The 26,102-nt window shown below is 40.0% G+C and overlaps 1 protein-coding gene across 4 annotated transcripts in view; it reads right to left on the bottom strand.

Moving 5' to 3' along the window:
• Positions 1-26,102, bottom strand: part of DLGAP4 (DLG associated protein 4) — a gene marked incomplete at its 5' end in the record, with an annotated part of 143,634 nt that overhangs the window by 33,245 nt on the left and 84,287 nt on the right. The window contains one exon of one of the 4 annotated variants that reach the window (XM_083358990.1): positions 11,400-11,476. The exons of the other annotated variants lie outside the window; for them this stretch is intronic. Of the gene's footprint in view, positions 1-11,399; positions 11,477-26,102 lie in introns of those variants that run through there. 4 annotated transcript variants of the gene reach the window in all.

Here is a 26,102-nt window from a genome sequence, read left to right as displayed (position 1 = left end):
TAACTAAAATCAAAATAACCTCTAAAATTAAAACCACAACAGAAATTAAAACAAGCAAACTGAACAAAAAAGGCGGTGGTGGTGGTGAACATCTATTTTGATACTTGGTGAAACACAGAAACAAGATTTAATCAAACTACACTGTCACAAAGCCTGGACAACTGAAGTGAAGCTCACCTGATTTGTGGATTTACTGAAGTCAGACAGTCAAGGCAGGAAAGAAAAGTCTACAAAACCTGAGCCATGTAAACAGGTATCATGGTATCGCCAAGGAAACCATTAGTTAACACAATAACATAATAATGAGGCTCCAGTGAACAGCTGTGATTTTTATTTTTATTTTAAAAAAGGGGGGGAGGGGAAAATAGATGCTTGCTGTTTTGCTCTAAGCTTGTCAGAAACTAGAAGCCTCCCCCCTTCCAAACAAATATATATTTTTTTAAAAAGTAACAACATTCATATTTGAGATACCATTTCCATCACTGAGGAAAATGCAGTTACCAAGTGAATTATAGATGTTTCTTCATTGCTTTGGGGATAAGGAGTTTAGCTGATTCCCAAAGCTTGCAAGGCCTGTTGCCTAACCCATTCCCAGTGGGATGACATGCTATGGCACATTCGTTGTGGCTGGCAAGAAATGTCTGTTTCTGCCAACAGTTGTTCTTCCATGGCAATCAGCCTACCATGCCTGAATGGAAGTTTTAAATGCTGCTTATACTCTGAATGACTAGCACTCATCTATATGTTCTCCACAATATGACATGGACTGAACAACTTTTTTCTGGCCAGAGTTGCCCTTAATTTATTGGAAGCTTCCAAGAATCTTGGAGGCATGTTTGGTTCTGCAGATGATGGCTCTGGAAAGACACCTCTCCCTCTGTCCCCTTTCTGAGTGCTTGGAAGGAGGCAAATGGACATTTTGCTGCCTCATTGCAGCAGGGCAATTCTACTATGAGCATGCCAGGGTTACCAAACAGAGGGTGTATATGACCTGTGGGTTGCTGACCCCTTAAGGTAACAACTGTTTCAAGGGAATTATCTCCTAATTGCATGATTATACCACATTAGTTTTTAACATCCCATTCTAATTAGTTGTCCTCCAGCATAATTCATAGTTCAGTTGTAGAATTTTTCCTCTGAAGATTGTATTACCATTTTATGCTGAACTGAACAATCCTGTGACCTCTTGGGTCATCCTTTGAGAAAAAGGTAATGCAGTTTGATATAACCAGAATGAACATTAATGGCAATGTTAATAATTCTTCTTGGGCTTGTGTCTTTCTTGTTCACACCAGAAAAGGGCTTGAAAATATAAGCCATATTAAATTATACTGCAGCATACTTACATTTCAAAACAAATGTGATTGGGACCATACAGCGGCAAGGCTGTAGCACTTGTTTATAACTCTTTAAAGCAGCTTTGTTCTTTTTTAATGAGGTCATATTATAATTGCAGATTCTAGGAAAAGACACAACTGCTTTAAAGAACTACATAGTGTTGCATTTGGGCAACTCTATCTTAAACATAATTCGATATATTTACTGAATACATGTAGTGAAATTAATGGCTAATGATTGAAGTCAATAAATACAATTCTAATCTAGGGTTGTTCAGAAAAGTCAATGAAGGTGGCATGTGGAGCAAATATAGGACATTGAACAACTGAACACATACCTTGGCAATTGGTACACATAACAACTTGTAAAAGATGGGAGAAAATAAACACCTTCTGAAAAATTATTGAAAATTGTGGGTAGCTATATAGAAACGTAAGTTACCTTGAGCTCAAAAGACAAAAAAATATCACCTTTAGGCCAATCAAGATTTTAAATAGAGTATGGATGCATTGGAGAGGAGAAAAGTAAAGATTCCTTCAAGCTGAGTTTTGGGTGACTACTTATTCCAGTGTTTCTCAATCTTGGCAACTTTAAGACATGTAGACTTCATGGCTGACTACAGAATTTTGGGAGTTGAAGTCCACACATCTTAAAGTTGCCAAGGTTGAGTAATACTGACTTAGACACATTAACATACAATTGTAACTGAGTTGAAAAGATGGTCCAATAGATTTCTCGTATAACAGCGAGAGCTACAACTGTATGCAAATATCCAAGCCAGCCAAATAGCTGGTACATTCCAAGAAATATAAACTGGGTTCCAGATGGCTGTTGCTTAGCAGCATCCCACATACTTAGTTGCTTAGGGAACAGGTTTCTTGTATTCTCATTAGACAGCTGCCTGCTGGAATTGCCATTCCTGTTTGGGAAGATTTTTCACAGCCTACAACTAAAGCAATGAGTTTAGCCAGAACAAGTTATGAAATATTGTAGCTGTAGTAAACTAACAAGAGGATTGCAGTGATCCTTCTAAATCACAAAATCAATTTTAATCCTGGACTGGGGTATGTTCTATTTCATCTCAAAAAGTAAACAGACTGAATTTCCTCACATTTAATTCTTATACAGGCAAAAATGAGACTATGTCCACCTGTAACAATGCATTACAAAACTGAATTATGTTCTACCAGTAACATACATGACTGTAATTATAAGCATTACTGGTCAACCTACATAGTTATGTTGAATATGTAGCCTGCAGCCAGCCCTTTTAACTCTCAAGTAAACTGAAACTACTATAAATAATAATGGGCATTTAACCTTGCCCCAACCGCTTGCTTGTCAAGCTTTGCTTCTTCCTCTTGACAGCACCTAGTGAAACCAATCTTGGAAAGCTAAGCAAGATCAGACCTGATTAGTATTTGGATGAGAGATTGCAGGGAGATACTAGAGGCAAGAGTGGGGTGAATGTAACATGAGAAGCTATGTATATTCCCCCAAACCCATTTTCTAAATTCAGCAGCCAAACTAAATTGGAGCACATGATCTTTTACATTTTTTTGTGGAAGATGCAGAGAGGATGAACTGTGTCTGTGAAGTTAATATAGCTTTTGAATAATATATGCCTCAAGATGTTAGCATCCAAACCTATTATTTATTGATTTATCAGATTAAGAGCAATCCCCATGCACTTTGTGCTCCCCTCCACATCTTTCTATTGTAAATTATCATTATTTACTGTTCTATCATTTTAATGTTTACCCATTCTTAATGCTTGTAAGATGTCCAAAGTTGCCTCTAGATGAGATAGGTGGCACACAAATCTAATAAATAAATAAAAATTAATTATTAAGTACTGCTTTCTTTCAACCAGTGTGGTGTCTTTATAGATATCACTAATTAAAAGTATTGCATTTTAGTGACTTGAGAGTGTTTCTTATTTTTCAACATTCTTTACAATTATTTGAGGATGTATGCTTCCTCTTATTTATAGCAAATACTGATGTTATACAGCAGTGGCAATTTTATGTTGTGTTGGGTTATGTGCTAAGGGCAATAGCTGATAGAGTTTGTGATCTATAAATCTGTTTCACAAAGAAGTGCAAGAAGAAATATTTTCTATATGAAAGGGGACAGTGCTCTTTTCAATGTATAATACTTATGAATGGCATTTAGTCAACTTTACTATCTTACTCCTTCCTTCCCCAACTTCACACCCCATTGGATATATTGCAGGGGATTACAGGAGTTGCAGTTCAACACATTTGCAGAAACAACTGGAGAAAGCATAGAACCAGGTAGTGTTTGACTGTCAAACGTGGTATGCTAAATCTCAAATATTATGGAAAACCATTGTTATATAGAGTAACATATAGCAATAATTCCTTAAATTCTATAAGCCAGTTATATAGAGGCATCATTTCCACATGATCTCACTCCAGAAAGACATAAGATCTATGCCCAAATGAAAATACTGGTGCCCAAGGAATAGACAAGAGGAGTGGCATCTGCATTTTCCCCACAAAACAGCACACAGGCAAACAATTAAGATAAGGAAGAGGTCAGAAGAAAAACATTGAGCGCTAACAACACATTTCTTGTTTTCTTGTTTTTTCAAAGGAATGAGCAACATAATTTTCCCTTTTTACCCTATGTGAAGCAATGCAGTTTTTCCATTACTTTAGATATTCAGCCATGTTATACAATTCAGGGTGCAGGGTTTTCCCATGTTAGACAGGAATAACCAGAAAAAAGTAATGTTCACATCAAACTAAAATTGCTATGGCCTACAAGCACATCACCTGCTAGCCTGTTACCAAGGTAGTTTCACAACCAAATACCTGCCAAACCCAAGTTTTGTTTGCTACTGCTAAAATTGCTGCACCTTTTAGGTATAGGTGGAATCAACTGCCTCACAGTCTTTCACTGAGAGTGCATGATATTTGATACTTACAATACAAAATATATACTATCTCATTGAAAGAGATGGAAAGGTTATCAAAATGGCAACTTTCTTTGTTTAGCTCAGAACCTGTCACATATAATTATAAGCATAAGTTGTTTATCTATTGGCTAAAGGGATCTAGTTTTCACTAGCCATTTGCACAGACACTGGAAAGCCACCTATTTAGAGAACCCTTTGAAAGGTCACCCTAATTCTATGAACTGTATGTATCATTAAAGAAATAGTATGGGCTGCAGAATCTACTATATGTGGATTGGAAGAGTTAGATCAGCATTCCCCATTCTGTTATTTAAGACCAAGTTCTACATCCTTAGTTGTAGCACTGGCCATGTTGGCTAGGGGTTCTGGTAGTTAAAATCCAACACATCTAGAGACAACAAATTGGAAAACTTTAAATACACAGCAGGACTCTTAGAAATACCCTAAAGTGCAACTCTAATAAAATTTGTAATATTAGTTTCCAGCTCTGTATAAAATAAATGCATTAATAAGCCACAGCTGGTATACTTTCATACAGCTTTACTCTTCTATGTTTTACCAAGAATGAAGAATTGCATAAGCAACTGTTTTTAGTATTTATTTCATTCTTTAAGGTACGTAGCAAGTCAAGTTAGATTACATAAACTTTCCACTTTATATAGGTTCTGGCAAAGCGTTCAACTTATCATATGAGCAAATATAATTACAAGCTCCAAGATACTAATGCATGAGGATTACTGAAAGAAAATTAATTGAAAAATGTTTTTATTCTACTTACTGCCCTTGAAGAAGTGGAGAATGGAAATTGCTGTTTCTGTATTGTATGGAGGCCAAAGACAATAATGTATCAAATGTTATTGAAATATAGCCTGACGGATACTAATGTCACTCACAATAAACATTAGCCCAGTGTCAATAAAATGAGTAATAGCATTTTAAAAAACAACTTAGTTTTAGGCTGCACAAAGACGGAAAGATTTGGCAATATGCACAATAGAGGAATCGTTGGTAAAAAAAATGATGAAACATGCCAATGACGACTAAATTCTTTGATCAAAGACAATTTTATTTATTTATTTATTCATTCATTAAACCAATTTATATAGCCACTCAATTGATATCTAGATGGCTATATTTATGTTTATTGCTGACTGGAAGGCCCTTATGGGCTTTTTGCATAAATTAAAAAACTGAAGGATTTATGGTTTTGATGATTATATAGATTATAGAAAGAAGACAGTTACGTTGTAATTCTAAAGTACCGGTAAGAGGTAAATTTATAATTGTACATATAACTGACATAAAGGAGATCAGAAGTTACTTCTTTGTAATCTTTTCCCTTTTATTTTTGCCCTTTCTTGCACTTTTAGCTTTATCTTCAATTTTTACTTTATTATCACTATGCATGTATACACACACACACACACAAACATAGAAAGAAATTGTATGTATTTAAAAATTAGAAAACTGCAACTCTCTCCAAGAATGAAGTGTAGGATTCTTCACCCAGTGCAAATCCCAGGAGCCATGGCTTCATAAATACTTCAAAAATTCAAAACAATGTCAAAATCAGTTCAATTTAAGGTATATACAGTTATCCTTAAACTTCCTTCTCCTGATTTTATTTTTCCCTACTTTTTGTCTCTCTGTGTCAACCAAGTCAGCATTTTACAGACAGATATTAAATAACATTCCCTTCAATTCTGCACTATCTAGTAATAAAAGGATGAAGAAAGTGTGTTTGTAGGATCTGCAAAGTCTATTTGCAGGATCAGACTTTCCCTTCTCAGACAGTGACATCACAAACTGTTTCTATGGTAACTACTGCTACTGTTGAAGGTCTGAATCAGTCCAAGAGATGACCAATTAGAAGTAACCGAACTGGCTTTAGATCCTGCCTAGGACTAGGGAGACAAATGAGAGAAGTACAATTTAATAAGCTCAATTATTTCAATGTAATGAGTTTCAACACCACCAACTATATTTAGATTTACCTAAAATAAAAATACTGTTTTATAATGGAAATTTAGCCATAAAGACTTTGGAGTTTATGCACTTATATATACATACAATGCACATCATACTATTTCAAATATTGAAGAATTCAAACATTTATGATCAGGAAAGCAAAGAACACCAGCTCCTTGACTACAATGAATGTAAACTGATTTTAAAAAATTTAAAAAGTATATACATTTGTGTGCATGCATATACTACCGCACATAGTATATGCACGCACACAAATGTATATCACTTGATCTCTTTCTCCCTTAAACACACAACTTAATCTGAGGAACATTAGGTATCAACACAAGTCCTTGACTTGGAACCATACTTGACCCCCAAATAATGGTCACAAGTCATGTTGGTCATTAAGTGGGTCATGACATGATTGCATCTGATTTTAAAATAGATTTTTTTGCAGTGGTAAAATGAATTGTCAACAATGAGCGATTTCTTTGCTAGAAATTGGAAGTAAACACCAGTTTCTGGCAAAACATGCTGTAAATTGCAATCACATGACTATAGGATCATGCAAACAGCCATTATACACCCAAAATGCAATCATGTAACCATAGGGGTTACATGGGGTTAGCTATCATAACTTTGAACTCGTAAGTATCTATGGGAAGGTCCACTGTAGCTTTGAATGGTTGCTAAGTTGAAGATTGAAAAGGGCACTTGCCCATGTATAGAAAACTCTATTATCCAGATGAATATGGCAGTCATTCATATACTTTTTTTTGGTGGAGACATGTTTGATTCAGGATGCTACTCTGAAGAGGCATTTCAGTCAAAGGTTTACTGAAGTTACACACCCTTTTAAAGATCTGCTTCTTCTAAACATTACTTTCTAAGGAATACATTCTTTTCGTGCTCGTGCAGTGCTTGTAAGTTTCCTATAAATGTCTGGAGACTGAGGAAAGAGAATGAAAACTAAAAAGGTTGCTGATTAAGCATCACGTGGTATAGTTTTCAGGGTGACTAGGACTGAATAGCCACTTTCCATCATCTCTGGGTGAGGATGTCAAAGTTGCTGCGTCATGTGACATGTCACGATGTATCGTGCGTTTTTTTGCATTGCCGGAGTGGGGTGGATGCAACCGGCCCAAGGGTCGGCTGTTTGACATCCCTGCTATAGATAGCCAAGAAAACAGAACAAATGGATCATCAAACAATTCAACCCAAAATTCTCACTCAAGGTACAAATGACAAGGTTTAAATTATCCTACTTTGGACACATTATGCAAAGACCTACCTCGCTGCAGAAGGCTCTAATATTGGAAAAAGTGGAAGATAATAGAAGAGGTTAACCGGTAGAAAGCTGGATGATAGAAAATCTACCTATGTGGTCACTTAAGAACTGACAACAATCTGATGCCACGTAATCATAATTTCATTTCATTTGTCATATTTATATAGCTGCCCATCTCACAAGTGATTCAAATCTAGAACTACATTTCATACAAGCAATACAAGTAGTCCTCGACTTATGAGCTCAATTGAGCCCAAAATTTCTGTTGCTAAGCAAGATACTTAAGTGAATTTTGCCCCATTTTATGACCTTACTTGCCATGTCAAGTGAATCACTGCAGTTGTTAAATCAGCAACAAGGTTGTTAAGTGAGTCTAGCTTCCCCATTGACTTTACTTATCAGAAGGACACAAAAAGTAATCAAATGACCCCAGATACTGCAACTGTCATAAATACGAGTCAGTTGCCAACCATCCAAATTTTGATCACATAACCATGGGGATGCTCCAACGGTCTCAAGTGTGAAAACTGGTTATAAGCCACTTTTCTCAGTGCCACTGTAATTTTGAACAGTCACTAAATGAACTGTTGTAAATTGAGGACTACCTGTAATTAGGAGGTGAAGCTCAGATGGTGGAATAGCAACTGTAAGGCCTCAGAGAAGCTTTAAGAAAGAAAAAAGTTTCGTATGATACTAACTGAAGAGAATAAACACCACTAGCGGCCTCTTGGATTCTTACAACTCAGACTGCCCAAGAATTTGGCCCACCCGACAGGAGATTAGCTGCTTGCTTCAATTCACATTGCCTGCTTTCCTGTATCTTTCAGGAAACCCTTGGGGATGGCAAATCTATCATCCATATTCCATTTTTGTTGAAAGTTAGCAAGCAAGTTAGTTGACTTAAAATACACAGCAGACTATTTTCAGCAACATCAAACCTAACTGAAAACATCTGCAGGAAAAAGGTTATGGTTATAATAAATTCCAGAGTGAACAATGCTCCTCTACATGCAAAATGCTTGAGTTGTGATCTATAACCTCAGCAATAATAACTTACAGTTTGAAAAGTGATACAGTGGGGAGCATTCAGGTAATATATAAAAGTGACAATCTTAATTACCCTGTTTGTTCTAGGAAGTAACAAGAGTGTGTCCCTTTAGTATTTTATCTTATTCATGAACCGTGCACTTGCATTTAATCAAAAGCTAATCAGACAAAAACAAAGCATAAGAAAGTCGCTTGTTTGTGCAATTTTGAGAAGCCACTTAAAACAGCCTATGAGTTTGAACATACCTATCATAATACAACCTTATTCTGTCTTTGCTTTTGAGTCATCTCTCAAGGTTTGAGCTAATAAGATGGCAATATAATTACTGTCTTATAAAGAACAGGACTGTAAGATCTGCCAGAATTAGGGCTGGGAAAATGAAGTTCTGTAATCAAGATTTCTCATTAAATGTTTTAAGAATGGGACATTCTCTGACACTCATTTTTAGACGGATATTTTTGACTGTTGTTTTCAGTTATGGTCCTTCTATGTCAGGGGTAGGCAACCTCGGCTCTTTTATGACTCGTGGACTTCAACTCCCAGAATTCCTGAGCCAGCTATGCTGGCTCAGGAATTCTGGGAGTTGAAGTCCACGAGTCATAAAAGAGCCGAGGTTGCCGACCCCTGTTCTATGTCATGAATTGCCATATGCACTAACGAGACTGTACAAAATAACAGGAGTGCAGTTCAATGCTTACTTATCAAGAGATACAGTTTAATACTTCATACTTATACTGTGTCTAACAAGCAAAGGAATGTTATAAATATAACATACGCTAACAAATATTTATTCTGTAACTAACATTGAGTGGGAGATAACTGTGACTGGGTTCTCGCACTGCAGTATGCATGATTTACTAAATAAATCACAACATGTGTTCATGAAACTAGCTAAGCCAATAATGTACAATGACTTAAGAGTGATGCAGGGATACAGAAGAATTTAATATAAAACACAAACCTAGATAAGATATAAATTAGAAACAGCAACAGGATGAGAGACTACTTGAATGTCAAATTAACAAGATTATCTGAACCATAAATGGAGACTCAGAACTAAATGAAATGCATAAAAGAGTGTCTTTTATTTTCTAAGTTTATCTACATCCATACTGTAGTTTTATATATTGACGCAGAATCAGCATGCTGCACTGGAGAGACCCAAGTTCAAGTCCATCTTAGCCACAGTTACTCAAAACTGAGAGATGCTTAATTTTGGACCAGTCACTCATTCCCTCCAATAAAATAATATATTACAACATATACAATATGTTGAACTATGGAGTCCTGTTGCTCTCCAAGCTTGGTTGTTTGATTGCAGGTCTTTCATTACCCAACTAGGTAACATCATCAGTGCTAACGAGTATGGGGTTTGCTCCCTGTTTAATATACAGCGACACCTCAGTATTCATTGATAATTGGTTCTAGGAGGTGCAATGAGTACCAAAAACGTTGAGTACCAAACCAATTTTTCCCATAAGGAATAATGTAGTGAGTCACAAGGCAGCCGACAATGACATTGTGCATCGAGTACGAAACAATGAGTACCAGGACAAAACTTTTGTGTCAAAATGCATTGAGCACCAAATGTGATGAGTTTCAAAGCAGTTGAGTACCAAGGTGCCACTGTACAGTAGCTTGTCCTACCACTGTTGGTGGAGGTGTGGTTTGAGAAACTGGGAGGCTCCAGTTTCTCCCTCTCTCTCTTAGTCCCATTTATCTCACAGCATTGCTGCTGTGCTGGGAGGTCCATGTAGCCTCCCTTACGCTCCTGAAGGAAAAGGATACAAATCTAACCAATAAATGAAACATACAAGCAGAACATAAGTTTAGCAAGATATCATTAATTTGTATAAGACAAAGTTTTCTCCAAACTGCCTCAGTATCTTAAGAATGACAGAATGAAAAATCAGCCATAACAACATACCAAACAATTATGTAATCAGTCACAACGCCTCCAATTCATAGGTCACTAGCCCCTACTGGATGAAACTAAGCTGCCCAAGCAGTCTTGAATAAATAGGACTAAGACTGAAATTATCAGGCTCAATTCTGTTTTATTTTCAGCTTTGCCAAGGCCATAACTTTTCAGTTTAAATATTTTCTAGTGTTTCTCACTCCATTTATGCTAGAACAGAACACTCAAATGATAACGAAACCCCGAGAGCATCATCACCAATGGATCAACAACACACTCCTTACAAAAGATCAAATCTTGAACCCTAGAATCTTTGCTACTCTTCTAGGTGCAATAAATATTTACTCTGTACTGCCATCTGGGGGCCGTCCCGATATAGTAACCCAATGAACATGGCCAGGGGTAGGCAACCTCGGCTCTTTTATGACTCGTGGACTTCAACTCCCAGAATTCCTCAGTCAGCATAGCTGACTGAGGAATTCTGGGAGATGAAGTCCACGAGTCATAAAAGAGCCGAGGTTGCCTACCCCTGAACATGGCTATCTGGGAAACCATCATCTTCCCTCGGGGCGGAAGATTTACAGTTGAAAACGACGTCCTAATTTAGTAATAAAAGCCTTACAAAAATCACCCCTTGTGATTCACGTGGCGTCCATCTCAAGTTCCTGGAGTTGTTATTTCAGTTTCGCTTAAACGGCCCCGACCTCAGTCACACCCGATTCATCGCTCGAACCCCAAAGTCCTCGATCGAGCGGCACCTCCGCGGTTACCACACACCCCCTTCCCCCCCCCCCCAGTCTTGCGTTACTACTCTTAAGGGCGTCCAAGGGACAACCGTCCTGGCCAAGAAAAGGCAGCATCTACTTACGCGGCAACCTTTTGAAAGTCTACTCACGGGTTTCAGCCGCGCGGTCTGCTTGCCTGCTTTTTTTTTTTTTTTTTGCCCCCCCGTACGAGGTTACAAAGCCCAGAACCGAATCCGGCTGAGCCGCTTGAGAGAGAATCAGCCAGCCGGCGAAGGGGTGGAGAAAGGAGGCAAGAGCAGGCACCGCCGGAGGCTCGGAGCAAACTTTCGCCCTCCCAGCTGGAACCCAGTTGAGTCACCAGCGCTGCCTCGCTCATGGGAGGGAGAGGAAGGCGCTGGCATCCCGAGCCGCATGCTCACAAGACTTTTTTTTTTTTTTGCCTCCTCCGCACGCTCTGGGGCCGCCGCCGCCGCCGCCCGAGGAATTCCCACACTCGGCCGGCGCTTTGCGCTCTATCCCACCTCCTCTGCAACACACACACACACACACACACACACACACACTCGGCCGGCGCTTTGCGCTCTATCCCACCTCCTCTGCAACACACACACACACACACACACACTCGGCCGGCGCTTTGCGCTCTATCCCACCTCCTCTGCAACACACACACACACTCGGCCGGCGCTTTGCGCTCTATCCCACCTCCTCTGCAACACACACACACACACACACACACACACACACACTCGGCCGGCGCTTTGCGCTCTATCCCACCTCCTCTGCAACACACACACACACACACACACACACACTCACTCGGCCGGCGCTTTGCGCTCTATCCCACCTCCTCTGCAACACACACACACACACACACACACACACACTCGGCCGGCGCTTTGCGCTCTATCCCACCTCCTCTGCAACACACACACACACTCGGCCGGCGCTTTGCGCTCTATCCCACCTCCTCTGCAACACACACACACACACACACACACACACTCGGCCGGCGCTTTGCGCTCTATCCCACCTCCTCTGCAACACACACACACACACACTCGGCCGGCGCTTTGCGCTCTATCCCACCTCCTCTGCAACACACACACACACACACACACACATACACTCGGCCGGCGCTTTGCGCTCTATCCCACCTCCTCTGCAACACACACACACACTCGGCCGGCGCTTTGCGCTCTATCCCACCTCCTCTGCAACACACACACACACTCGGCCGGCGCTTTGCGCTCTATCCCACCTCCTCTGCAACACACACACACACACACACACACACACACTCGGCCGGCGCTTTGCGCTCTATCCCACCTCCTCTGCAACACACACACACACTCGGCCGGCGCTTTGCGCTCTATCCCACCTCCTCTGCAACACACACACACACACACACTCGGCCGGCGCTTTGCGCTCTATCCCACCTCCTCTGCAACACACACACACACACTCGGCCGGCGCTTTGCGCTCTATCCCACCTCCTCTGCAACACACACACACACTCGGCCGGCGCTTTGCGCTCTATCCCACCTCCTCTGCAACACACACACACACACACACACACACACACTCGGCCGGCGCTTTGCGCTCTATCCCACCTCCTCTGCAACACACACACACACACACACACACACTCGGCCGGCGCTTTGCGCTCTATCCCACCTCCTCTGCAACACACACACACACACACACACACACACACCCCGCTGAAGAGCGAATCGCTCCATATCGAAACTTTCCTCGGCAAGACAGGAAGCCAGGTTCTCTCTCCGCTGCAGAGGGAAGGGGGCGTAACGTTGCAATGGCTGCCTTGCGGCCTGCTGAAAATCTCTTTCGAAGTCGAATTAAATTTGCTGGTGGAAAGAGCTTGGTCTCCTTTGGAGCCGGGATTCCAGGCGATTTCAGTTCCAGAACGGTCAACATGCTAAGCTTGTAAGCCGCCCTGAGTCTTCGGAGAAGGGCGGGATATAAATGTAATAAAAATAAAATAAAATAAAAATACTCAACTCTCCCCCGTTGTTGCTTCCAACTTTCCTTGCTGGGGCGCTAACCGGGTCAATTTCTCTGGCCTCATTGGACTAGTCGAGGGGTAGGCAACCTCGGCTCTTTTATGACTCATGGACTTCAACTCCCAGAATTCCTGAGTCAGCTATGCTGACTCAGGAATTCTGGGAGTTGAAGTCCATGAGTCATAAAAGAGCCGAGGTTGCCTACCCCGGGACTAGTAGTTCCTGGAGATGGTGGCACGACAGGATTACCTCTACTCTATCCAACCGAGTGCGCAGGTCACCTTGAACTACTAATATGGTTGGCTCATTTGTAATATAAGGTATCTTTATTATTCAGCTTTATAGCTTATCAATATCCACAGAACGAAAAGCTAGAATCAACCGAGGAAGTCCCCGGCGGTGCTTTTCAAAAGGCAACTGGACTTTCCTGCTTTTTTTTTCCTTGGAAAAAATCCAGTCACCTTTTGAAAAGCACCTTTGGGATAACCACGACCAAGACGATGAGAGGGTGAGGGGGTCCTTGGTGCTCTCCAAGCTTGGTTGTTTTCTTGCAGACATTTGGGTAATGAAACATCTGCAAGAAGACAAGCTCAAAAAGTACCAAGGACCCTTCATTTCAACCCTGAGCTACAATATTCTCCCTTATTTGAATCTCCATAGACAGTGGAGGAAGGGTGAAAAACAGAGTTTACTCTTCCCTGGAGGGAAGGTGGATACAAGTATCTCTTAATAAAATGGACTGCCTTTATGCAGATAGCCAATGCTATGTTGATACCTGCTTGAAAAAGATAGGTTGCTGTTGCATTCTTATTAAAGCCTATATTTCTAAAGCATTTGTTTAGAAAAATACACATTTTCACTTTTTAATTAAAAATAACAGTTGCAATTAGTAGATATTTGGATTTAACACAGTTCAGTGTGATTACCAAAGCATCTTATAATGACTAGCTCTTTAAATACAGTACCAGTATTTGTAATCTACTGTCATGCAAAAATAATTCACTTGTTTCCCATTCAGTGTTAAGACTACAGCTTTAAATAATTTTGTTGCTGTTTACAGTGCTATAGAAATATTTTATACATGCCACACTGAACATATCTGAAAGGCAGAGTAGCATTGCCTGTAATAACTTATGGTGAAAAGCACCTCCCCCATTACCTTTTTATAAGAAAAATATTGTTGGTGTCCATGCTTCCTAAACACAAGAAGCATATTTAAGTACATTTATTTTAAAAGTCTCACAAAATCTTATCTGCACCAATATTATTTTAAGGAGTACTTAGCTGGTCCAATTTAATGTGATGCCTTTAATGATGCAGTGCTTCTTGGTTGCCTTGTGAGTCTGAATACTGAGTATATAAATCTAGTCATTAGTCTGCCTGACTCTTGAAGTGCAAGTCCTGCAGTGCAAAGTCAACACACATCTCACAGAGTATGAAAAACTTAGGATTTAAAGCCTTATGATCAGAAAACCTTGCTTCATGCAAATACACTGAACCTTTATCTCTTATGTGAACTAAACAATTTTAATGAGTTAAAGAAATCAGAGTGGCCTAGAGGTCTACAGTATATGGATTACTTTGAAAATGAACAACTAGAGCAAAAGCCAGGAAGATTTCTTTGGCCAGAGATTTCAGCATAAGTGCCTGGTTAGAAGCCTACCATCTTTTAAGGATGTTTACTTTTCTGAAAATATTTCAGGAAACATACTTCAGGAGACAGATGGTATATTCATGCCTCATTGACTTCTAAACCATCCTTTTCAATCAGAAGCACTGACTTGCTCTAATCTCTCTAAACCAGACATGTCAAACAGAAGGCCCACGGGCCGGAAGCGGCCCGACATGTGGTTCCATCCAGCCCGGGGACCTGCTCTGAAAAGAGTGAAGGACTGGCCCGCTGCACCTTGACCCGGCCTGGCTCAGGCCGACCAGGTGCTGATCTACAACCTGAATGCATCCATCAAAGCCAGAACACACTCAGCGTTAAATCCACAGGGCAGCCCTGCCCCGCCCCCTACGTGCGCGCGCAAGCAGAGTCCAGTGTCCCTGCTGGCTGTCTTGTCACGCATGCTGACTTCACCCAGGACTTCACCCAGGACGCTGGGTGTTTTATCCTTGGGTTGGACAAGAAAAGAAAAAGAAATAAAACACATCAAGGAAGCCCTCAGAACGTGTGGCTATCCCAAGTGGGCCTTCATCAAATCTCAAAAAAGACCTAGCAGGAATTCATCCATAATAGACCAAGAAGAAAACAATAAATGAAGCAACACAGTCATTTCATACATTGCAGGAATATTGGAAAAGCTCAGGAGGATCTTCAGCCAACAAAACATGTGCACACTTCAAACCCAAGAATACACTAAGGCAGAAGCTTGTCCACCCCCAGGGATATAACACCCAGACACAAACTGAACAATGTGGTATATACAGTATAATGCAGTGAGCCATGTGAAGATCTGTACATTGGGGAAACAAAACAACTTCATAAACGTATGGCACAACCTAGGAGAACAAACCCAAGAATCAGCAGTCCATCTGCATTTACGTAAAAGACAAAGGCCACTCTTTTGAAGACAACGCTCTTTGGACAGAGAGGACCGCTGGTTTGAAAGAGGGGTCAAAGAGGCCATTTATGTCAAAATTGAATTGCCCTCTCTCAACAGAGGGGGAGGGATACAACATCATCTATCTCCAGTCTACAATACAGTCAACAGTTCCTAGAAGGATCCACACACATTTGCACCACTCAAGGTTACCCTGAGAACACAGATAAGACTCCAGGTAGCATTAATGACTCACTAAAAGAATGCAAATGAACAGTTGTCTGCAAGGAGTATAAATCCTCCCATTCCCCAGCTGAAGAAGCTTCTTGGAAGAGAAGCAAAATGTCTTCAAAGAAAAACAAAATTCAGTTGCCTCATGAAAAAAAAAACATCTTTGGGACACTTTTCAAATATAATCTGTAGTTCTGTAAATTTACCGCACCTCTACTAGAACAAAGGAGGTAAAGTTAGTTTACTGAAAGGTTAATGGAATCTTAAAAATTACATCCAGAACTGTACTACATCAAATGGTGGGCATGATTTTAGATACATTTCCCAAATGTCACATATTAAACCAATTTTAAATAGGACCGAAGTTTTCCCTACTTCAGAGCAATGTTTCTCAACCTTGGCAACTTTTAAGATGCATGGACTTTAAGGTGCATGCATGGGGAATTCTGGGACTTGAAGTCCATAAATCCTAAATTGGCCAAGGAAGCAAATAGTGTTGTAGAACATTGACTCTTAAAAAGCACACATTGGGACCAGAGCAAGGTCAATCCTCTAGAACACAGAATAACAGAATTGGAATGTTCTCTCTTTGGTTTAGAATCAAATGCTTTTAAATTTCAGTTATATGAACACATTATACTGTTCACATAGACTGGAAGAATTGGAGGACTACATATTGAAACTTCCTTTTTCAAATGGGTTTGTGACCCATTCATAATAAATCAGTTTTAACTGGGTCATAATGCAAACTGTACATGGGTTGGGTTAAGAGCAGAAGCTGTAACAAAATCTCTTGGCACATCAGGCATGATCTCTGGCACAGACAGCCAAGCAAGTATCCTGGCATGGCTTCAGTAATGTAGTACTGTTGTGGAATCAATGTTCTTTAGTAATACAGAAATACTTCTTCAGAATTGTTCCAGCTCTAATTGCCTAAATGCAATCCATTATTGCAAAGGACCTATGTATCTCACTACATCTTCCTTTGCTCATTAAAAATTACACAATTTGACTCCTTTACAGCACGTATCTAAACATAAGTAATTCAAAACAAGCCCTGCTGATTTAATTTCAGAGGAGCAAATGCACAGTTGAAGCATTTACTTGCTTTCTAGCAAGTTACCTTCCTGCTATCTAGTCTTAAAAATTCCAACACATACCGGTAATTCCTAAATGATAGTGAAAAGAGGACATATAAAAACATATACAGCAATCCAATGGTTTTTAAATGAGTGATGATATTTTGAATCTAATAGAAAAATTATGCAAATAATGGTTCAAATCTTTATGTTGTTATTCTCCAAAGCACCAGAGGGCAGGAAACAATGGTTGGAAACTGACCAAAAAGAGAAGCAACCTGGAATTAGGGAGAAACTTTCTGACAGTGCGGACCAGTGGAACAGCTTACCCCAAGAAATCATGGGCGCTCCATCACTGGAGATTGTAAAGAAGAGACTGGACAGTCACTTGTCTGAGATGGTATAAGTTCTGCTTGAGCAGCGGGCTGGACTACAAGACCTCCAAGGTCCCTTCCAGCTCTATTATATTCTATTATGACATGATTATAGTCTTAAACTGAAAATCCAATACTTGTATTATACAAAATGAAAATTAAATATTTCATGTACAAAATTTAGTTTATTTATAAGTGATACAACAAATCATGTTTTTGTTCCTACTACCTCCAAATGGATCTAAGAATTCATGAACCAGTAAAGACACCTGAACTTCCAAGATACTAATCTCGCTCAGATCATTTGCTAATCCCTTGCATAATCTAATATACCTGCCTAATGCCCTGCAATATGTTCAGTACTTAAGTTCAGAATGTTTTTTACTTTGCAGAAAGACATTACATATTTAGAAAACTTTGCCCTGCTCCAAAAACTTTAACCATTTCTACTATATTTAAGCACTTAGTTTCTATTTCCCCCCCCCCAAATAATTTTGTTAGGAATTACAAATAGAATAAAAATTAATGCAAACTACAAAAAATAGAAAAAAGAATACAAAAAAGCGAAACATATAAAAGAAAAAGAGATGAAGGAAAAAAGTAACTTCCCCCATCATCCCAGCAAATAAAAACAATGTTAGTATCTTATCACTAAGTATAACATGAACTCTCTTCATCCAAAATTAATCTCTTAACTAAAATACGAAATTTAAAAGCCTCATTGTTTGTTCTTTATCAGTCCAATAAGGAAAACCAGATATAACTAATTTTTTAGTTTAATCTTGTTTGAATAAGCCAACCTTGTATTCCTTCCCTAATTTTTTTGTAGTTTTTAACCCATTCAAATATAATATATATAGTATAGTAGTATATATAGTAAGTTGGGTTTGGTTCAACTTTAACAGACTTCATTTGTACATCCAATAAATAAAGTTTGTAATTTTGGGGGGGTGGGGGTGGTATCTTATAAAGTTTTTCAAAACCTTAACAGCGCTCCTTTATAGATCCAGTAAGAAAACATTATCCAAGTAAATTTTCTGGTTTAATAATTGTGCTTCTCCTTTAGGGAGTGAAGCATTTATCAGCTTCATATGTGTATCTAATACATCTTCCTCCATACATTTCTAATTGATTGACACATTTAAGTCCACCTTCAATTAATTTCAAAATTATCCATTATAACTTGATCTTCTGTAACTTCATTGACACAAACTTTGGCTATTACATCAACTAATTTTAAGACAATATTCAAAAACCTCTATTAAGGAATGTTGCTCCATTCTTTTTTTAAATTAACCAAATGATTGAATTGTCCTCTAGTTCTTTGAAGTGTCCAATTTTCAAAGTCCCATTGTCATGTTTCCTCTTAAAAAAAACCCCAAAAGCTAAACAATCAGCATTTCCAGTGGAATATTTCCTCTAATTCAAAACTATATTCCAAATCTATCTCGCCCTTAAATCTCTTAACTTTCCAAAATAAATAAAAATAAAAAGTATTTTTCTAAAGCTTTAAAATTATAGTTAAACGATCTTTTTCCAACAAGTAACTCACCCAGTGAATACTATGCAACCTTGCTGATTCAAAGGTCCTTTATCTTTCCAGTACAGTTAAAAAATAATCCAAAATGTTTTAAGAAATGAGACTCATTCCTTAAAACTTGGTATGTCCTTTAAATGTTGTGCTTTGGGTGTGAGCTTGATGGTATTCAGGATTTCCACGCAACTCAAAAGCCAACTGCAAATGATAGCTCCTGTCTACTCATATTCATGGTCTACTAATGAAGAGTAGCTGTCTGGAGTTACATGGATTATCTCAATGATCTTTCCTACCGCTGGAGAGATTTTGCTGGTATAGATCCAGCATCTGACCCTGGTTCACTTCATAAATACAGCCCCTCTACCATCAGATCGCCATGGTGCTCACTGCAAGTTTCTGATATTTTAAGCAGATTCAATGCTCTTGATAGACAGGAATCATGGCAGTCCTGCTTTATTCCTTGTCAGCTATTAACACAATTAAATCCCAGATTCATGACTAGAGTTAATGTTAAAACTCTTCCCACAGCAATGGCATGCACACATTAATCCCATGTGATGTTGGTACAATTAATCTTATTCCATAGCACACAGACAGGAGCACTGATGCAGCTTCCAATCTGTTTCATTCTAGGCAAAAGGACAATGCTACCAGGTGTGAATTATGAAATTGGAGTGCTTTGGGAGAGACTCTCTTTTAATTATGATTCACTATTCAGATGAATAAACAGCAGTGCCTAAGATATACAGTTAAGCTTGTTCACTCAGCTAAGGAGGCAACAGGATCTTGGCACAGGTTCACTTTTCTCCTCCAAAGGAAAAAGAAATTAAGACTTTCTAAAGACAATTTGTCTATTCATCATTTCAGTAAAGCTAATGCTTGCATTATGCTTTAGAGTACAAATACACTTTATGTACTTTAAATTCCTAGAATAGTTCTTTAAACTAGCCCATTATTATTCTTATTATATTTGTGATTGTGATGGGAGCTTCTGTAAAGCTGTCTAATAAAAGTGCGAGATGATATTTGAACCAAAACCAAAAGAGGTCGATTGGGAAACAAAAAGCTTTTTTGAACTTTGTGTATAATCTAACACTTGCAGTAGCAAAACTTTTACACTGCCACAGCTCAACTGCTGGCCTTCTATTTTGCTGCTACTGCAAATGTTGTAAAATGGGGGCTGTGAATATTAGAAAGGATTCATATTATGAAAGTATGGGACTTTTTTTGCTCTTTTTTAAATGCAGGAGTTCCCCAAAACTGGAAATTTATTTCAAGGGTTACTCCAGGGCAGAAAGGTTGAAGAAGGCTGGATGAAAATGAATATAAGCCCTGGTAAACAAACAGCCATCTTTTTTAATTATTTAGGCAGACATTAAAAATGTTTTCCTTTAAATACGATAGAGAATGTATCATGTTTTCCCTATTGATATCTAGCCTAGATATTAAAAGGTAAAAGTTTCCCGTGTCCACTTCACTCTCTTCACTGTAGTGGGCAATGCTCATTTCAGCTGAGGGAGACACGTTGTCCGAAGACGAAATGGTGGTCATCTGGCCAGCATGACTGTACACCAAGGCTCATGGAAAGCTATTACCTTCCCACCAATGTGGTACCTATTTATCTACTTGCATTTGCATGCTTTCTAGCTGCTAGGTGGGCTGTAGCTGGCTGGGGCAAGTAATGGGAGCTCACTCCATTGCACAGCACTTGGGTCTCAAACCCAGGCTGTCATTTCCAGTAGACAAGCTCAATGTCTTTAACTGCTTACCCATCACGCCCCCTAGATATTAATATACAGAACACTTATTCCATTCTCATGCACCAGTGTACTTCAAAATGTAATCTATAATTTATATATAACTTCTTGAATTCCTCATACCTTACAAAATTGACTACATATTTCCATCATACATGTATCATAGTATTATGTGCTCCTTTTACATATTTTTATTAGTGTTTTCCGTGTACTCTGTGCCATATGATAAATGAATAAATGTTTGCATATAGTCTGCTGAATGTTGCGAAATACAGAAAATCATTTAGATCAGGAGTGTCAAACTCACAATGTCATGTGACGTGTTGTGATGTATCACAACTTTTTTACCATTGCCGGCAATAAGGTGGGCGCCATTTCCAGCCTGTGAGCCAGCAGTTTGACACCCCTGATTTAGATGAAAAATGTTACCTGTCACTTCACTTGTCAAGAGAACTACCTGCTTTTTGTGTTGTAGTTTCAATTTACTTTACACAGGTCTAGATCCTTCTAAAACTGGAGGCATTTGTTTACATACTAAGAACCTATTTTTAGTTTTATATTTTAAGGGAATGGAAAACATGAAACATCTTAAAGAAGTTCAGTAACAAGAAATACAGAAGTACCAAGCTATCCTTAAACAGCAAAAGACATACTATTCATGGATTTTACATTCTTGTCCATCTTCTAATTTGTCTTATATTAGCTTCCTCAACTAGTTGCTTTCTTAAAAAATATCAAGCAGCTATAACTCCCAACCTAAATGTCTAAAAGAAAAGTTTAATAATGCAGGGATTATCATTCCAAAACATGTCAGTAATGACACCGACATTAATAAAGACATATATTTATGTACTCTTTCTTTCTTGAAATAGTCTGTATCTTCAGAGCAAATAATATCCTTACCACATGCCTTTCTCAAGAGAACTATAAAGATAGTATATAATTTACAACATAATCATATCCACTTCTCCAAGAATCCAAGTTGACCAAACCCAACCCAGCCAGAATAAGAAACACATCATTAGTTTAAGTGCACAAACACCCATTAGAAACAAGTGAAAAATATCAGGTATTGAATCTCAAATTTCATTTGTTAAGTACTGTCAAATATTCTGAACTTTTGGATAGACATGTGTTGTCATTCCCAATTTTATTTAGGGCAAAACCAGGAGATGGCTTGAGGGTAAATTTGATGGGATATTGAACAGCTTTTGGAATGCTAATTTACCATCAAATTTAAACCAAGTTAGAATTTACTTGAGTTAGCATTTAGTAAAATGCTACATTTAATTTTGGTTCTACTAATGTGGAGATTATTTCTACCAAATGTCTGAACTTTGGCAACTATTTTAAAAATCTCAATACTTCAGAAACTTAATATTTATCATTTCTGTGTTTAGAACATAAAAGCTGAATAATATCTAAATTCACCAAAGGATATGCATTCAGCTTGCAATTTAGCATTTCTTAGTAAACAAGGTCAGTCCATAAATAACATAATTTTTGGTTTAGATTTCAGATATAGACACTGAACACAGAATGGGACAGAATTGGAGAACACGGATCACCCCCATAACAGGTATCTCCCTTCTGTTAATGTTCTCTGGCCAACTGGAATTTTTCATTATGTAGGAACACTTAAGCTTTTGCCTGGTCACACTTGTAATATAAGACTTCTAGAATTGTAATGCTCCTATCAGCTTACATAGACATGGATTCATTTTATCTGGAATTCTATCATGTCTTTAGAATTATTTGTGAATTCAAGCTCACTGCTTGGTTTCTTCCGTTTTAGAATGATATTTTTCATTCAAAATTTCATTCTCTGGAATTTTTGTATGGTTCATTCCACATTCTAAAATTACTCCTTGCAAGATAACTTTACTCCCTAAAGGCCCATTTCACCATGTAGCAATTTGTTCCTTCTAGTAAACTTCTCATGAGGAAAAGGTAGCCCAAGCTAAGCAACATAGGATTCTGGCCAATTAGAGGCTCATTTGTTCAGAGGATGCAGTACTTCAAAGGTATTTTCCTTATAAACAAAGCAGATCATTACCACTTCTTTAGCTGTAGTTGACAGTTCACATATAGCAATCTTTGAGATGTAAATAACTTTTAAAAATGGCTAATTGGAAGATAAGGTTTCCTTCAGTGACTGAAGGAAATCAGGATCAGAGATTTTTAAAAAATCCAACAGAAGTATAGGTGAGACTTTAAAATCTAACAAATGTATTGCAGTCCTAGTTTTCAGTGAGTGAAGTCCAGTTCATGAGATACATGAATAAACAGCCTTAGGCATACTTATCTCATTCTAAGCTGAATAGAGATGCCAAAAAGCAGCTTTGTGTAAGGATCATTTACTTCCTTAGAGAATTATTCATGAAGAATAATATCTGGCAATGAAGCGAGAAGCAGAAAGCAACATTTAAAAACATAATAGCTTGGTGGGTATAAGCAGTGAATAGTTTATTCACATCCAATTTAATACATCTCCATACACTCATAAATACAATGCTGCTAGTTATTAATCAATACTTAGAGACTAAGCAAAAGGCTCAAAGGCTGCATCAATAGATAAGAGAACTATATTATTTTGCACTTAGACAATAACTTCTTTTTTAGGCTCTAATGTTGCTTTTCATTTACTTAGCGCATTAATACTTAAGGAAGAATCTCAAATGCACTCTTGTTCAGTTCCACCAAAAAAAGAAGTTATGGTCTTATACCACTCTCCAATTTCATAGCTTTAAGTAAAATGCAAGGTGAAAAACTACCTTTCACCTTTTCTGACAACCTTCAACAATAATCCCCCAAGAGTGCATTTTTCATAATTCTGACTGTACAAATTTGCAGTTTGGGGCAAGAGAAATTAAATGTCACCCCATGGAAAGCCCAGTGTGAAACTTTACAGCTTTTATCAGAATCCTAGCAGTTGCCTTACCGAGGCAAATCTAGCTAGTTAACCCCCAATCTGTGTCATTTCCATCACTCAAAGCACGAGACAAATGCACACAAAACTGATGCTCAGTATGGCACAGCATAAATATAGGGAAATGATATCACATCCTGCCATGATCTGGAATGCCAATAGCAGGCTAAATATATCAGAGTCAATATTCTCATTCAAGCAGAGCCATGCACCGAGGAAGGGAGGACTTATATCTCCCCACCACTGAAGCCCAAGCTCAGGATTTAGCTGAAAGTGCCAAAGGAATCGGCAGGAAGGAGGTGGGAGAAAGCAGTCGGGGGGGGAAAAAAAGAGCCCTTTCCTACATAAGGCGAGTTACCTACCACGCCCGCCCACCCACCCACTCCCAGCAGCTTTATATCTGAAAGCCATTGACTTCCAACAGGAAACGGGCAATTCTCTTTGGTACTGAAAAGCCACAGCTAGCGTATTGTATTATATCTGCGCACGCACGAAAAGCGCCGAAATGACAGCTGGAAACATTGGGGGGAAAAAAGAGAGGACACATTTAATTTAACTAAAAGCACAACCTTGAGCAGTGCACGGATGCTCGCGTAGCCAATCCTTATTTTTGCATGCCATAAAGGGAGGAGAAAACCCACAAAATTCTGTACACTCACATTGTTTAAATAGTTCCAGACACAAAGCCATGGGAGACACAAAGAGGATGGGGGACTAGAAAGAGAAAAGGGAGAGAGAGAGAAACGAAAGAAACCGGCCTTTTTTTCCCGCCCTGGAAGGTAAAAAGAGGAATGGCGCTACGGAAGAAGGGCAAAGCCGGATTCCACTCTGCTCACTGAGAAAACAACAAACGGGTCCGGGTCGAGAAAGGAAGAATGGGGCGGGTGGCAGAGCCGGGCCTGCCGCCGTGGCGCTTCAGACCGTGGCGAGGGCAAGGAGCGGCACTACGGCTGCCGACCACGACGATCTGACCGGTGCTGAAAAAAAGATACAAAGTAAGAGAGAAAAAAAAAATATGCCGCGGTGCACAACAGGCTTCGGCAACGTACACTCACCCGCCTCCCTCACACTCACTCAGCCAGCCCATCCGCTCCCGTGAGGTACTTTGAAGGGGAGGAGCGTCGGGGTTGTTAAAGCCCAGGGCTGGCCACGCCCACCTCCTCGAGCCGCGCCCGGCCACAGCGGGAGAAACGGGAGCGGGCGCTGGCCGTGGAAGCGGCGTGCCAAAAGCAGAGCGGGATGGGGAAGCCGGGAAGGGAGGCCGGGCGACGACGGCGGACCTCGACGGCCGCCAATGGCAGCGAGGGGGCGGGCGCTCTGCAGCCCCGAGCTCCCTCGCTTGTGGCAGAGAGGGAAGGAAGAAGGCAGGCCGCTTGGCCGAGCTACTGCGCCAGCTGCCAGCCTCCGCCGACTTCGCCTGCGCTGCTGAACCGGTTCTAACTGGTATTCCCGCACATGCTCACAAAGCCCCTGCCCCCTTTCGGCCTCTGCCTGCTCTACTCGAAAAAGCCGAGGGAGGGAGCGTAAAGGTCAGCCGAGTCTGCCGTGGGGAAAAAAAAAAAAAAAAGGCGACGCTTCCAAGTCCGCAGCTGTACCCGGGAAAAAAGGCTCTTCCCCCTCCCCGTTCCCCTTCTCTCCCCGCCCGGGGCGAAGCCGAGAGCTCCACCCGCAGACGGATGGATAACAGGTGTGGTCGCCTCCGCGGAAGGGGGCGCTCGCTCAGGGCAAAGGGAAGTCGCGTGTTCGGAGCAATGCTAAAATAACCTGCGGGTCTAATGTGTGCATGTGTATGTGTGTGTGGGGGGGCCATCTTGAAGGTAGGGATGGCTTGATTTGCTCCCAAGGCCAGGCCGCCGAAGGAATGCTCCCTGAGCTCCTCTAGGACAGCGTTTCCCAACCTTAGGAACTTGAAGATGCGTGGACTTCAACTCCCAGAATTCCCCAGCCAGCTATGCTGGCTGGGGAATTCTGGGAGTTGAAGTCCACGCATCTTCAAGTTCCTAAGGTTGGGAAACACTGCTCTAGGACACCCACTTGCCACCTTGGTCCCGACGCACGTGGCGATGCTGCCAGCTTAACTCTTCTCTGGGCGTCAATAAGTAAAACAGGGGTCTTCAAACTTGGCCCTTTTATGACTTGTGGACTTCAACTCCCAGAATTCCTCAGCCAGCAAAGCTGGCTGAGGAATTCTGGGAGTTGAAGTCCACAAGTCATAAAAGGGCCAAGTTTGAAGACCCCCTGAAGTAAAACGTTAATCATGTCGACTGGCGCTGGATCCTGTTTCAATTTGGCTTGAAAAGCTTGAAAAACCGCTCTGGAACAGAAGACGACCTTCAAGACACTCATGCCTTGGTTGTGACGACGGAGTGCTCCTG

This window comes from Vipera ursinii (genome assembly GCF_947247035.1).
Source record: "Vipera ursinii genome assembly, chromosome: 3".
Taxonomy (NCBI): domain Eukaryota; kingdom Metazoa; phylum Chordata; class Lepidosauria; order Squamata; family Viperidae; genus Vipera; species Vipera ursinii.
Note: the sequence above shows the minus strand (reverse complement) of the source record. Positions and strands in the feature narration are given on the sequence as shown.